Source organism: Macaca fascicularis, chromosome 15 (genome assembly GCF_037993035.2).
Source record: "Macaca fascicularis isolate 582-1 chromosome 15, T2T-MFA8v1.1".
Lineage (NCBI taxonomy): Eukaryota > Metazoa > Chordata > Mammalia > Primates > Cercopithecidae > Macaca > Macaca fascicularis.
Genome location: NC_088389.1, coordinates 124,869,301 through 124,880,832, shown reverse-complemented (window position 1 = coordinate 124,880,832; position 11,532 = coordinate 124,869,301). Strand labels below are relative to the sequence as shown.

Here is an 11,532-nt window from a genome sequence, read left to right as displayed (position 1 = left end):
CATGTAGCAGCAGTTATAGCCACATATAATGCATTTCAAGACACACATTTATGTCTAAGGACTTCAAGTCCCCTAACTAAAAAACCTAAGTAGAATAAACCTAAATAAATTTTAAGTCAAAAGCAGGGGAATCAAAACAACAATTACAGCTTCCTGTCTTAGAAGAAAATGCTGATGCTTATTGCTTTAACCATGTAAAATAGTGTATACATTTAGTAGACATGAACAATTTGGGACAAATTTTGAGTGTAGCTATAAGTGTGTAAAACATATTTCATGCATTGGGAATCATATTCATAAACATATTCCTCCAATGTTGTAAAAAATGCATTCACCCTTATTACACTAGTGATTTTACAGTTTAATGAAGCCAGTTTTTTTTTTTTTAATTGCAAATGTACCACCATAGAAGTTTCTCAGCCTTTCTCCACTAAGCCTAACACTCTGAACACTCAAGTTCACTTTTTTTTTTTTCTTGAGACAGAGTCTTGCTCTGTCGCCAGGCTGGAGTGCAGTGGCACGATGTCTGCTCACTGCAACCTCTGCCTCCCGGGTTCAAGCGATTCTCCTGCCTCAGCCTCCAAAGTAACTGGGACTATGGGCACGCGTCACCATGCCCGGCTAATTTTTTGTATTTTAGTAGAGACGGGGTTTCACCATGTTGGCCAGGATGGTCTGGAGCGCCTGACCTTGTGATCCGCCCGCCTTGGCCTCCCAAAGTGCTGGGATTACAGGCGTGAACCACTGCACCCGCCCAAGTTCACATTTTTCAAGACTCCTTCTGATACCTGATAGATTGGTACAATGACAGATTGACATTTGTTGTTTTACTCTAGATTCAATTTAGAAAATGATTTCCATTTTCTCTCTATCTCACTGAAGGCAGCTGATCTGTCAATCAAAACTTTAGATTTATAATTTTTTCTGTAATAAAAGAGGTGCTATTTACAGAGTTCTTGTGCAAAAGTAGTTTAAGTGAACCCAATTAATAATTCAAGAATGACTTTGTAAGATTCTTCTTCTATTACATTTGAATTCATTTTAATGAAGAAAAAGCTTTTCAAAGCTGTCTTTCCAAAGGGAAGATTAATAAGCTATTTCTTTGAGATATCATCTAAAAAACTTAGTAACTTTTTTTTTTTTTGGAACCTTGCAGTGGTGGTAATGTGAGTTTGTCAATCTTTGCCGATACTGTGAATTTTAGAAGCAGAGGAAAAGAGAAAGAGAAAGACCCCCACAACCCTCCCTCTGCCTCCCCTCCTCCTCTCCTCCTCCCCTCCCCTCTCTCCTCTTCCCCTCCCCCACCCCTCCCCCGTCCCCTTCCCCCTCCCCCTTCCCTCCCCCCTCCCCTCCCCTCGTCTCCTCCTCCCCTCCTCTCCTCCTCCCCTTCTCTCCTCCTCCCCTTCTCTCCTCCTTCTCTCCAGCAGGCGCGCAAGGAGTGCAGTGTTAGCCGCTGCTGGATTGAGCTTCTCATCCTACGCTTGCAGGGGTTGCTCCTTTGGACAGAAAACTGGAATAAAATATAAATTTTAGACTTCCACCAAGGCCAGGACTAGAGTGAAGGGACTAACGCACTAGTCTCAGGTGCAACTGTTAAGTAACACTAATCTTGAATGAAATAGTTTTAAAATTGAATGTAATAGCAAAAAACAAACAAACAAAAAACCCACGATAGAGAAAACATCAACTTTAAACAAACGCTTGCACTCGCACAACCCGGGCTCACTGGCCTCGCCTTGCACCTGGCCCGGTTTCCCAGCTTGGTTCTCCGCAAGACAGAATTCCTGGCAAAATCAAAGAGTGCGCGCGTCTGCCCGAGTACACGCAGGAGAGTTAGTTCTGCTCCATCTTCCCTATTCGAAATCAAACAGGACAGGATTTTCCTGGGTGCGGACACTGCGCTCAGTGACAAGCTGAGTGATAAAGCCCGGCGTTCTCCACCTGCAGGCGGAGGCTGACGGCGCGGTCTTTGGTGCGAGTCCGTGCACCGCGGCCGCCCCGGCCCGGTGGGAGGGAGGGACGGAGGGAGGTACCCGTGTAACGGGAGGAGAGCGCCGGGGGAGCTGGGGCGCCTGTCCCGCTCGCCTCTTGACTCGCGTGGCCACCAGCCGCCTACACCTAGTGTCCGGGAAGCCTCCAACCTGCGGCCTCCGAGCCTGGGGCAGCACCGCGCGGCCCAGAGTGCTCAGAAAGCTGCCGCCTGAGTCCGCGGGGCCGACCTCCGAGACGCCGCTGGGGCCGGGCGGGGCTTGGCGGGAGGGTCTGCAGCGCTGAGGAGAGGCTGGGGGTTCTCTCCCGTGCCTGACGAAGAGAGTGAAAGAGACCTGAGGGGAGAGAACAGCGTCGGGGCCGCAAGGGGGACTGGCGTGAGACCAGCATAGTCGCAGAGCAGCCATCGCCATGCCCGGGCCTCAGGGCGCCTGGGTGAAGTGAGCAGGCCTCGGTAGTCTGGGTCTCGGTAGCACCTCAAGGTGTTGCTCCTTCTCCCCACTCAGACTTGGAGCCCCATAGGAGCAGGAAATCCACGTAAGTACAGCAAATGGTTTAAAACTTGCCCTAGACTATCTGGAAAACTCTATTTTTTATTATCAGTAATATTTGGAAGTGGAATCGCAGAACATGTTCCTTAACGTTAAAGAACCTTAAAAAAAAATCTATTGAATCGCAACCCAAAAATGAAGGTTTTGTTTACAATACACTTTCCTCTTCTAGGGGAGTTTAAGATATACCATGTATGTTTTTGTGTCCAGAATTGGTGAGTTCTTGGTCCTGCTGACTTCAAGAATGAACCCGCAGACCCTCAGCGGGAGTGTTACTACTGTTTTCCAAGGTGGTGTGTCTAGAGTTTGTTCCTTCAGATGTGTCTGCAGTTTTTTCTTTCTGGTGGGTTCATGGTCTTACTGACTTAAGGAGTGAAACTGCAGAACTTCACAGTGAGTGTTACAGCTCTTAAGCTAGCACATCTGGAGAGTTATTTGTTCTTTCTGGTGGGTTCATGGTCTTGCTGGCTGCAGCAGTGAAGTTGCAGACCTTCACAGTGTGTGACAACTCATGAAAGCAGCATGGACCCACAAAAAAATGCAACAGCAAGATTTATTATAAAGAGCAAAAGAAAAAAAAAATGCTTCCACCAGATAGAAGGGAACCTGAGCAGGTTGCCACTGCTGGCTGGGGCAGCCTGCTTTTATTCCCTTATCTGACCCCCTCCCACCTACATCCTGCTGATTGGTCCATTTTAACAGTGCTGATTGGTGTGTTTACAATCCTTTAGCTAAACACAGTGCTAGACAGAGAAGTTCTCTAAGTCCCCACCAGATGAGCTAGCTACAGAGCAGTGATTGGTGCATTTACAAACCTTGAGCTAGACACAGGGTGCTGATAGGTGTGTTTACAAACCTTGAGCTAGACACAGAGTGGTGATTGGTGTATTTACAATCCCTTAGCTAGACATAAAGTTTCTCCAAGTCCCCACTAGACTCAGGAGCCCAGCTGGCTTCATCTTGTGGATCCAGCACTGGGGCTGCAGGCGGAGCTGCCTGCCTGTACGGGGCAGTGCGCCCACACTTCTCAGTCCTTGGGCGGTTGATGGGACTGGGTGCTGGAGAGCGGGGCGGCACTCCTAGGGGAGGCTTGGGCCAGGCAGGAGCCCATGGCGGAGGGCGGGAGGCTGGAGCATGGCGGGCTGCAGGTCCCAGCCCTGCCCCGTGGGGCGGAAGCTGAGGCCTGGCTAGAATTTGAGCGCAGCGCAGGTGGCCCGCACTGCTGGGGGACAGGGCACACCCTCCGCAGCTGCTGGCCCCGGTGCTAACTCCCTTACTGCCTGTCGCAGGTGACCCCAGGCTGCTCCACCCCCGCGGAGTCCACGACCACCCTGAACTCTCGCTGGGTGCAGCCCCGGTTCCCGCAGGGCCTCTCCCTCCACACCTCCCTGCAAACAGGGAGCCGACTTTGGCCAGCCTAGAGAGGGGCTCCCACAGTGCAGCGGCGGGCTGAAGGGCTCCTTAAGCGAAGCCAGAGTGGGCACCGAGGCTGCGGAGGCGCGGAGAGCGAGCGAGGGCTGCGAGGGCTGTCAGCATGCTGCCACCTCTCATTTTGACTTTTTAATCTATATACTTGAATGTTGACTGAGAGAGTGGACGTTTTTGTAAAACCTGAAAAGAACATATTAGTAAGAGATTAGCCTGCAAATGCTGTCATTTAATCCTTCTTAGGATTGTAATATGTTGTAGGAATTAAGTCGAACAGGAAAAAAAAACTGGCGGACGATACATGATACTGCATCAACTTAGATGTTAGCAGCTTACAGTTTTGCAAACCTTGGCAGCTTCAGAGTTAAGATGCTAATTAACTTCCATGCACTATAGGGACAGAGCGAAACTAAATTTAAGAACCACAAATTAATAACCTGCCTTAACTACTAAGGGAATAACACTTGGACACCCCTGCCAGGGGCTTGGTTTCTCATGGTAGAAAGTTCTTAAAGATAAAACTCAGCCAGTCATTTAGGTGATTTGAAAATTATTCCTCTCTGGATGCTAATATTTTACATTATTTAATTTGTCATTGAGTTCCCTTTTTATGTTCCTTAATTTGTAAAACACCTAGGAAGCCTTTATTTCTAGAATGGGCTATGATTCTAATTTAATGATGATATTCCAGACAGTTGAGCAAAACATAATGTACCCATATTTTATCACACATAAAAATGTTTACACAACATTACACTTTTTTTTTTTTTTTTGGAGTAAATCTCTATCAGGGAGTTGTTTTTCTTTCCTGATTAATCGAACCATGAGATTAGAATTTTAAAAATGTCTTCCTCTTTCAGCCAAAATCACTTTTATTTTTCTTTCAGTGGCATCTCCCCGCTCTCAGCCTCAGCCCCTTCCTACGAAAATCTCTTTTGAAATAAGTTCCAATAAATGTTAGTAGCCATGTTTGGAAATTTAGATTACTGCAGAATAACCAAGGGTAGCTTTCAGCAGTTCTCCTAAGCTATCATGAAAAGTTTGCCATAGCTCAGTGCTGTTCTACCCGCAGGCTCAAGCCTGGGTTCTTCACACACAGGGCACACACATGGGTTCATGCACTCACTTTGCATCACGATTCAGCTGTGCCTCAGTTAATCCTACACTTGGTGTGCCCCTCTCAAAAATGAGCTCTGGACTCCTTTGCTCAGATGCTGTACCGTGTTTCAGATTCAACTTTAATCTGCTTTTGTGAGAAGGCTTTGTTAATAAAACGTGGTTACTTACATCAAGTCAAAATCCTTGGGTCTTGTAATGGAAACTGCTGTTTGACTTAAATAAATACATAAATTGAATTACTTATAGAAAGGCATGCTAGAGTAATTCACCAATCAACTGACAAAGTACAACAACAAGATAAGTCACTAGAGGTCACTCTTACTATTGAATAAACAGGGCTTCAAAAAGACCTTCCTGGAGAAAAGCAAAGCAATGAAATCTGAGTGAGACCCTGGCACCACCTTTCCTGTTTTTATTGCATAGTTGTGATTATTTTTTATTCTCAGGATTAGTTGTATTGATAGTCATTTTGCTTGGAATCCAGTGGAAGGATTACAAAGCCCATAGAAATTAAGCTCTTCTCGTTTACAGTGAACATTCTTCTTGGAGGAGGGGAGGGCAGGGACAGATGTTCCAAATGGACTTAGCACCAGACGGGGCTCTCGCCAGTCGCTGAGTGACACTTAGAATTTCAATACTAGTTTTGTGGGTGTTTTCAGTCTTCTTTCATTGATGAAACTTAATATCCTCATATCTAATAAATTTTACTAATTTTAAATTACCTTTTAGATCAAGTAATTCTTCCAGATAAAACTATGTAACTATAATAATGGGACCACCTTGAATACTAAGAAGAAAGTCAATAAGGACATTGAAAAGTTTCCTTCTCATGTAGACACCATGAGTTGCTCACGTTATTCACAGCTGGTTTTCCAGAAGCACATTGGCCACCCACCAAGGCAGCCTGTTGATGATGGCATGAAATGGCTCTTTATGAGAAGAGCTCTCTAGGCCGGGTGCGGTGGCTCATGTCTGTAATCCCAGCACTTTGGGAGGCCGAGGTGGGTGGATCACCTGAGGTCAGGAGTTCGAGACCAGCTTGGCCAACATGGTGAAACCCTGTCTCTACTAAAAATACAAAAAATTAGCCGGGCGTGGTGGCAGGCCCTTGTAATCACAGCTACTCAGTAGGCTGAGGCAGGAGAATTGCTTGAACCTGGGAGGTGGAGGTTGCAGTGAGCCCAGATGGCGCCATAGCACTCTAGCCTGGGCAACAAGAGCAAAATGCAAAACTCCGTCTCAAAAACAAAACAAAAAATTCTCTAAACATTTGGCATTTTAGGGATTATGTGCAGTTTATCTGAATGTTATTTGACCCGACAATACATGGGAAAACTTTGTTAGGAGGATTCTGTGTGAGGGGAACTGTTTTCCTAACTTCTGTGCCTGTAGACTTGCTCTTTGTTTGTTTAGACTATTTTGAATCATCCTGCATACGCTTCATCTTTTTGAGATACAATATCCAGAAAGGACTGCATTCTTTGCATTTTATGATAGTTACTGTTAATATAAAAGCAATAAATGTGTCACCTGTTTTTCCACTGAACTTTTCAGTGGAAGTGGGTATAAAATTCTGAGGACAGACCCTAGATTCTTGCATTTTCTTTATGTTGTTTTTATCTGTTTATCCTTCACCAAAGGATGGGAACAAAGACTTGAACACATCTCTTCATGTTAAAATCATCCTTGTGACTTTGCCGTTTCTTTCTGAACACGAAGACGTTGTTGTGTGGGAGAAGGGGTGTGGGGAGAATCTGACTTCCATTGTAGCTTAGATTAATCCATATTTGTGCCTCATAATAAGAGTTGGATTAACCACAATTTATCTAAGGGTTCTTTTCCGACTCTATCAATTTGTCTCCCTGCCTGAGAGTGAGTGAAAGGTCACTTATTGCTCTCATCGAGTCCCTGAAAATAAGAGGAAGAATCAAGAGAATGATTGAACTCTGGGCACTGATCCCAGGGATACACAAACAAATGGCTGGACAGATTTTGCAGAAATTTCTGTAATTGGTAAAATGCTGAATAATAGCCTTTGATGTAACTTTTCAGTGGGTTAATTTAAATTCATTACTTAGCCTAAAACACTTTTACTTTTAATTGCCTCAGTTTTTTCCCCCTAAATGGTTAGGTTTTTCAAGTTTGCCAGCCAGCCTGGGGAAAGAAGGGTAAGTCTACTATAGAGTGTGTGTGGGTTAGTTAGGAAACTCACTTATGATGTGAAATGCATCAGGAAAGATATCTCACAGAGTATAGGAGTAATTATTTTTGCAGATGTTTCATTTTGGACCTTTTAGTAATACCATTTAAAAAGAAATTCTGCAGATAAGTAACAGACTCTTAATTTTAGTGTCAAATGGTACTCTATAAAAAATGGAGTTCAGGCTGAGCACAGTGGCTCACGTCTGTAATCCTAGCACTTTAGGAGGCCGAGGCAGGTGGATCACTTGAGGTCAGGAGTTTGAAATCTGTAATCTCAGCTACTTGGGAGGCTGAGGCAGGAGAATTGCTTGAACCTCAGAGGCGGACGTTGCAGTGAGCCGAGATCATGCCACTGCACTCCAGCTTGGGTGACAGAGTGAGACTCTGTTTCAAAAAAAAAAAATGGAGTTCAGATGCCTTTATTCATTTTCACCAATCTCTATGCAAACATTACGGAGCATAAGTAGCCCGTGGAAATGATAATCAATTCCAAGACATTGGTTCGATCATGAAAAAAAAAAAATCAAATTACTTGGTATTCTGCTTCCTCTTCCTCTCCCCTTCTCTTTTTGAACAGTTGAGTCCAAAGTCTTTCAGTTCAGCTTAGGCATCCATGCTGGGTAGTGGGGAGACCCAGGGCTATGGCGGAGCATTCAGAAACCAGCAGGGTAAGATGAGCATCCACAGCATAGCAAGGTTGGGGACCTGGAGAGACAGGAGACAGCACTGGTGGTGACCTATAGCAAGTTGTCAGAGGTTGAGTGGGGTGAGGAAGGCGGCATTCCAGATTGACAGAGACTAAGGAAACAAAGGCAACTAAATACTATTCTGTATTAAATGCTTGTGTTATAAAGGACATGACTGGGAATTGGTGAAACTTGAACAAGATTTGCAAATGCAATATTGGAACTTTATCCATGATGACTGCGATGATCATATTATGGTTATATAGGAGATCATCTTTGTTGTAGGAAATGCACATTGAAGTATTCAGGGGTGATACAGCGTATTAGCATAGTTCTTCCACGTTTTCTGTAAATTTATTTCAAAATCAAATGGTTACTTTAAAAAAAACATTCAAAATTGTGTTTAAAGGAAACATGGACCAATAGAAAAACTCAAAATAAGTAAATGTGGTTAAATTGATGAATTTTACCTAAGAGATGTAGATTAAAAATAAAGAGGCTGAAAAAAATCAAACAATTATTGAGAAATAGCCGTTCATTTATGTATGACTCTAAATCAAACTAGCCTGGATTTCTGAATGAAAAAGGTGTAATTGGCCTTGGGATTGTTCTCCATTCTTTTTGGGAAGTTTATTGCCTAGGACACCTGTATCATCTTCGAGGTACTTTTTAAAGCTTGGATGTCGGAACGAACCCTCAGACTGACCGTCGCCTGGTCTGGAACGGGCTTCCGCACCTTTGATGAGACTCTTCGCTGGAAGGTTGCTTGCCCCTCGGCCGGGTTGCTCCACGTTGTAAGAGCATGTGCGAACGCTTGGTTGTACATGATTGTGTACGTGTCAAGTCTGCTCTGTCACTGTAGAAAAAATATTCCTTTTCCACTTGACATATAAAGCATAGAATTGTTTTAAATGCCTTTTGTCAAGGATTTCATATATCTGCTTGACATGATATGGTATAAAAGGAAAGTGTGAAATGCATTACTTACTATGAGAGCCTTTACAGACCTACAGTAAATCTAGTTTTCTAAAAAATTGAGTATATATTTAGCTTGGTTACATTTCATAATGAAATGACTACTCTGCTAATAAAACTTTAAAAATATCATACAGTGGGGGCTAAAGATGATACTGCATATATTCCAGTTAATGAAAATGTTTGTTGGAATAATACGAAGAGTGATTGAAACCTAAAAACATTTGAGACTTTAAAATAGTTTTAACCTTATAACTACAGGATTATAATTTAAGGAGCATACCTACTTAAAAAGGCAGCAATTAAAATTATTGCTAAGAATTAAGCCAAGAAGACATGATCTAATATGTATTGCCTGGGCTGTGGTTTGAATTACTTTTGATTAAGTATAATCACATTTTTTGAGAGCATCAAAACAGAGGATATTACTTGCTTCTAATTCACACATGTGTTTATGAACCATTGGCAATTAAAGCATTTGCAATTGAGGCCTTAAGAAAATTTTAGGTTAAAATCAACATATTGGCCAGGCACGGTGGCTCACGCCTGTAATCCCAGCACTTTGGGAGGCTGAGGCGGGCAAATCACGAGGTCAGGAGATCGAGACCATCCTAGCTAACACGGTGAAACCCTGTCTCTACTACAAATACAAAAAAATTAGCCAGGTGTGGTGGCAAGTGCCTGTCGTCCCAGCTACTTGGGAGGCTGTAGCAAGAGAATGGCATGAACTCGGGAGGCGGAGCTTGCAGTTAGCCGAGATCATGCCACTGCACTCCAGCCTGGGCGACAGAGCAAGACTCCATCTCAAAAAAAAACAACATATTGAGTTATGCCTTAGAACTCTGTATATGCTTATACTTTTTATACTTTACAAAATTTTGAATATATAACGTATAATATTATATTTTTCCAGGAAATATGGAACTTGTAGTTCCTTATTTTGTAACTAAATCCCATGGAAAAAAACTGTATTGAATCTCATTGTTTCTCGGGCAAATGTAGAGTTAGGGAAATGATATACATACATATTGGGAATCTTTTAGAAGGCTTGGACCTGGTAGCTCAAATCTTCTACAACCTTGAGCTTCAACTTTCTGGCCAGCTCAGGAAATCTCTTCACTGTCCTTTCAATGCAAAGTCAATGTTTATGGAACACTAGACCGAAATAGAAAGGTTTCTTTGGAAACTGAGCAAGCAAGTGAATTAGTCTTTGACTTGATGGAGTGATTTGATCTAAAATATTACCTATCAGTTTTAGATATCTATTCAATCAGAACTGCCTGCATATAGGCAAATGATAATTTGTGTTGGATTTTTAGATATCTTAGCCCTTAGACAAGCTAATAGAATTTAAGTTGAACCTGGTGTTTTAGGGACGGTTGAATTGTTGGGTGCCCAGGAAAACAGTCACATTTTTCTATAAGTATGTATTTATTTGGCTGGAATGTGGGTGAGGAAGAAGTTATAAGTGAATTAAGAAAACACTGTCTCAATGTCACATGTTAAAATAAAGAAAATTACGGGCAGAACTACGTGAGTTTACGATTGCTGCCACTGGGAGCAGAGAAGATTTCCAGCTTACATGTATAACAGAAGGAGGGACTGAAAATATAATATTATGCCTACTCTGATACAGCTAACCTCCTGCACCCCCCACACACATGCACATACACATACACATACATGCCATCAAACTATGAAAGAAGGGTGTCTCTTCAGACATCCTATATTTAACCCAGCTTCTAACAGGTTCCTGGAGTCTAGTCTTTTTGAACACAGCAGTGAAGATAAGGAATAGGAAAGGGGCTTTGATTTAAAGACCACTAATTATAATAGATTCCTAATTTAATTTTAAAGACAAATCAATTATTAACACAAATACAAAGAGAACAGTATTTTAAGCAAAGCCTCTGTTGTGGCAGATTACCTTTTAAGGAGTCTCCAAACTGAGTTTCCTATTTTAGATGACTTTTTGAAGAATATATCTCTGTAATAGAAACATAGTTAAATGCTTGATGATTCTCAACTTTAAGAACTTCACATTTGCTATAATTAAGAAATTTATGAATTTATTGTTAGAAGATTGGTAGAAAAAGTAATTCAACATCAAATGGGAAAATAAATATATAATGTTACATAGCTGTTCAAATATAGGGTTTATGATTCTTGTGCTGATTTGTCCAACATCAGGAGAAAAGTCCACAGTTGTGTTAAGAAAGCTCTTATAAGCCTATGAAATTTTATAGCACAGGCTGTCACAGAACCTACAATTTACAAACATTTGTAAAAGTTAGGAAAAGTTTTGGGTTCCTCAATAGAAAATGATGTTGCTTAGCTTTAAGAAAGCAACTAATTTATCTCTTTTTATTCTCATCCATTATTAAAGGAACCTAAATGGTCTTTTAAAATTATAATAAAACTAAGCTACTAAAAATATCACATAGATTTTGAGATATTGTGAATAACCATATAAAATAATTTGCTATTTTTCGTGTGTAAAAATAAGCTTAACACGCTTATCAATACATCTTGAACTATAAGAGATTTATTTCAGCAATGTTGCCAAAGGGCAAGCAATGCCT

The 11,532-nt window shown here is 42.1% G+C and overlaps 1 protein-coding gene across 7 annotated transcripts in view; it reads left to right on the top strand.

Moving 5' to 3' along the window:
• The first annotated feature begins 1,982 nt into the window (after window positions 1-1,982).
• ZNF484 (zinc finger protein 484) overlaps window positions 1,983-11,532 on the top strand; it is a 132,787-nt gene continuing 123,237 nt past the window's right edge. For all 7 annotated transcript variants that reach the window (XM_074017952.1, XM_015436661.4, XM_074017949.1 and 4 more), the window contains exon 1: window positions 1,983-2,526. The gene's annotated coding sequence lies outside the window, so the exon portion shown is untranslated. The remainder of the gene's footprint in view (window positions 2,527-11,532) is intronic.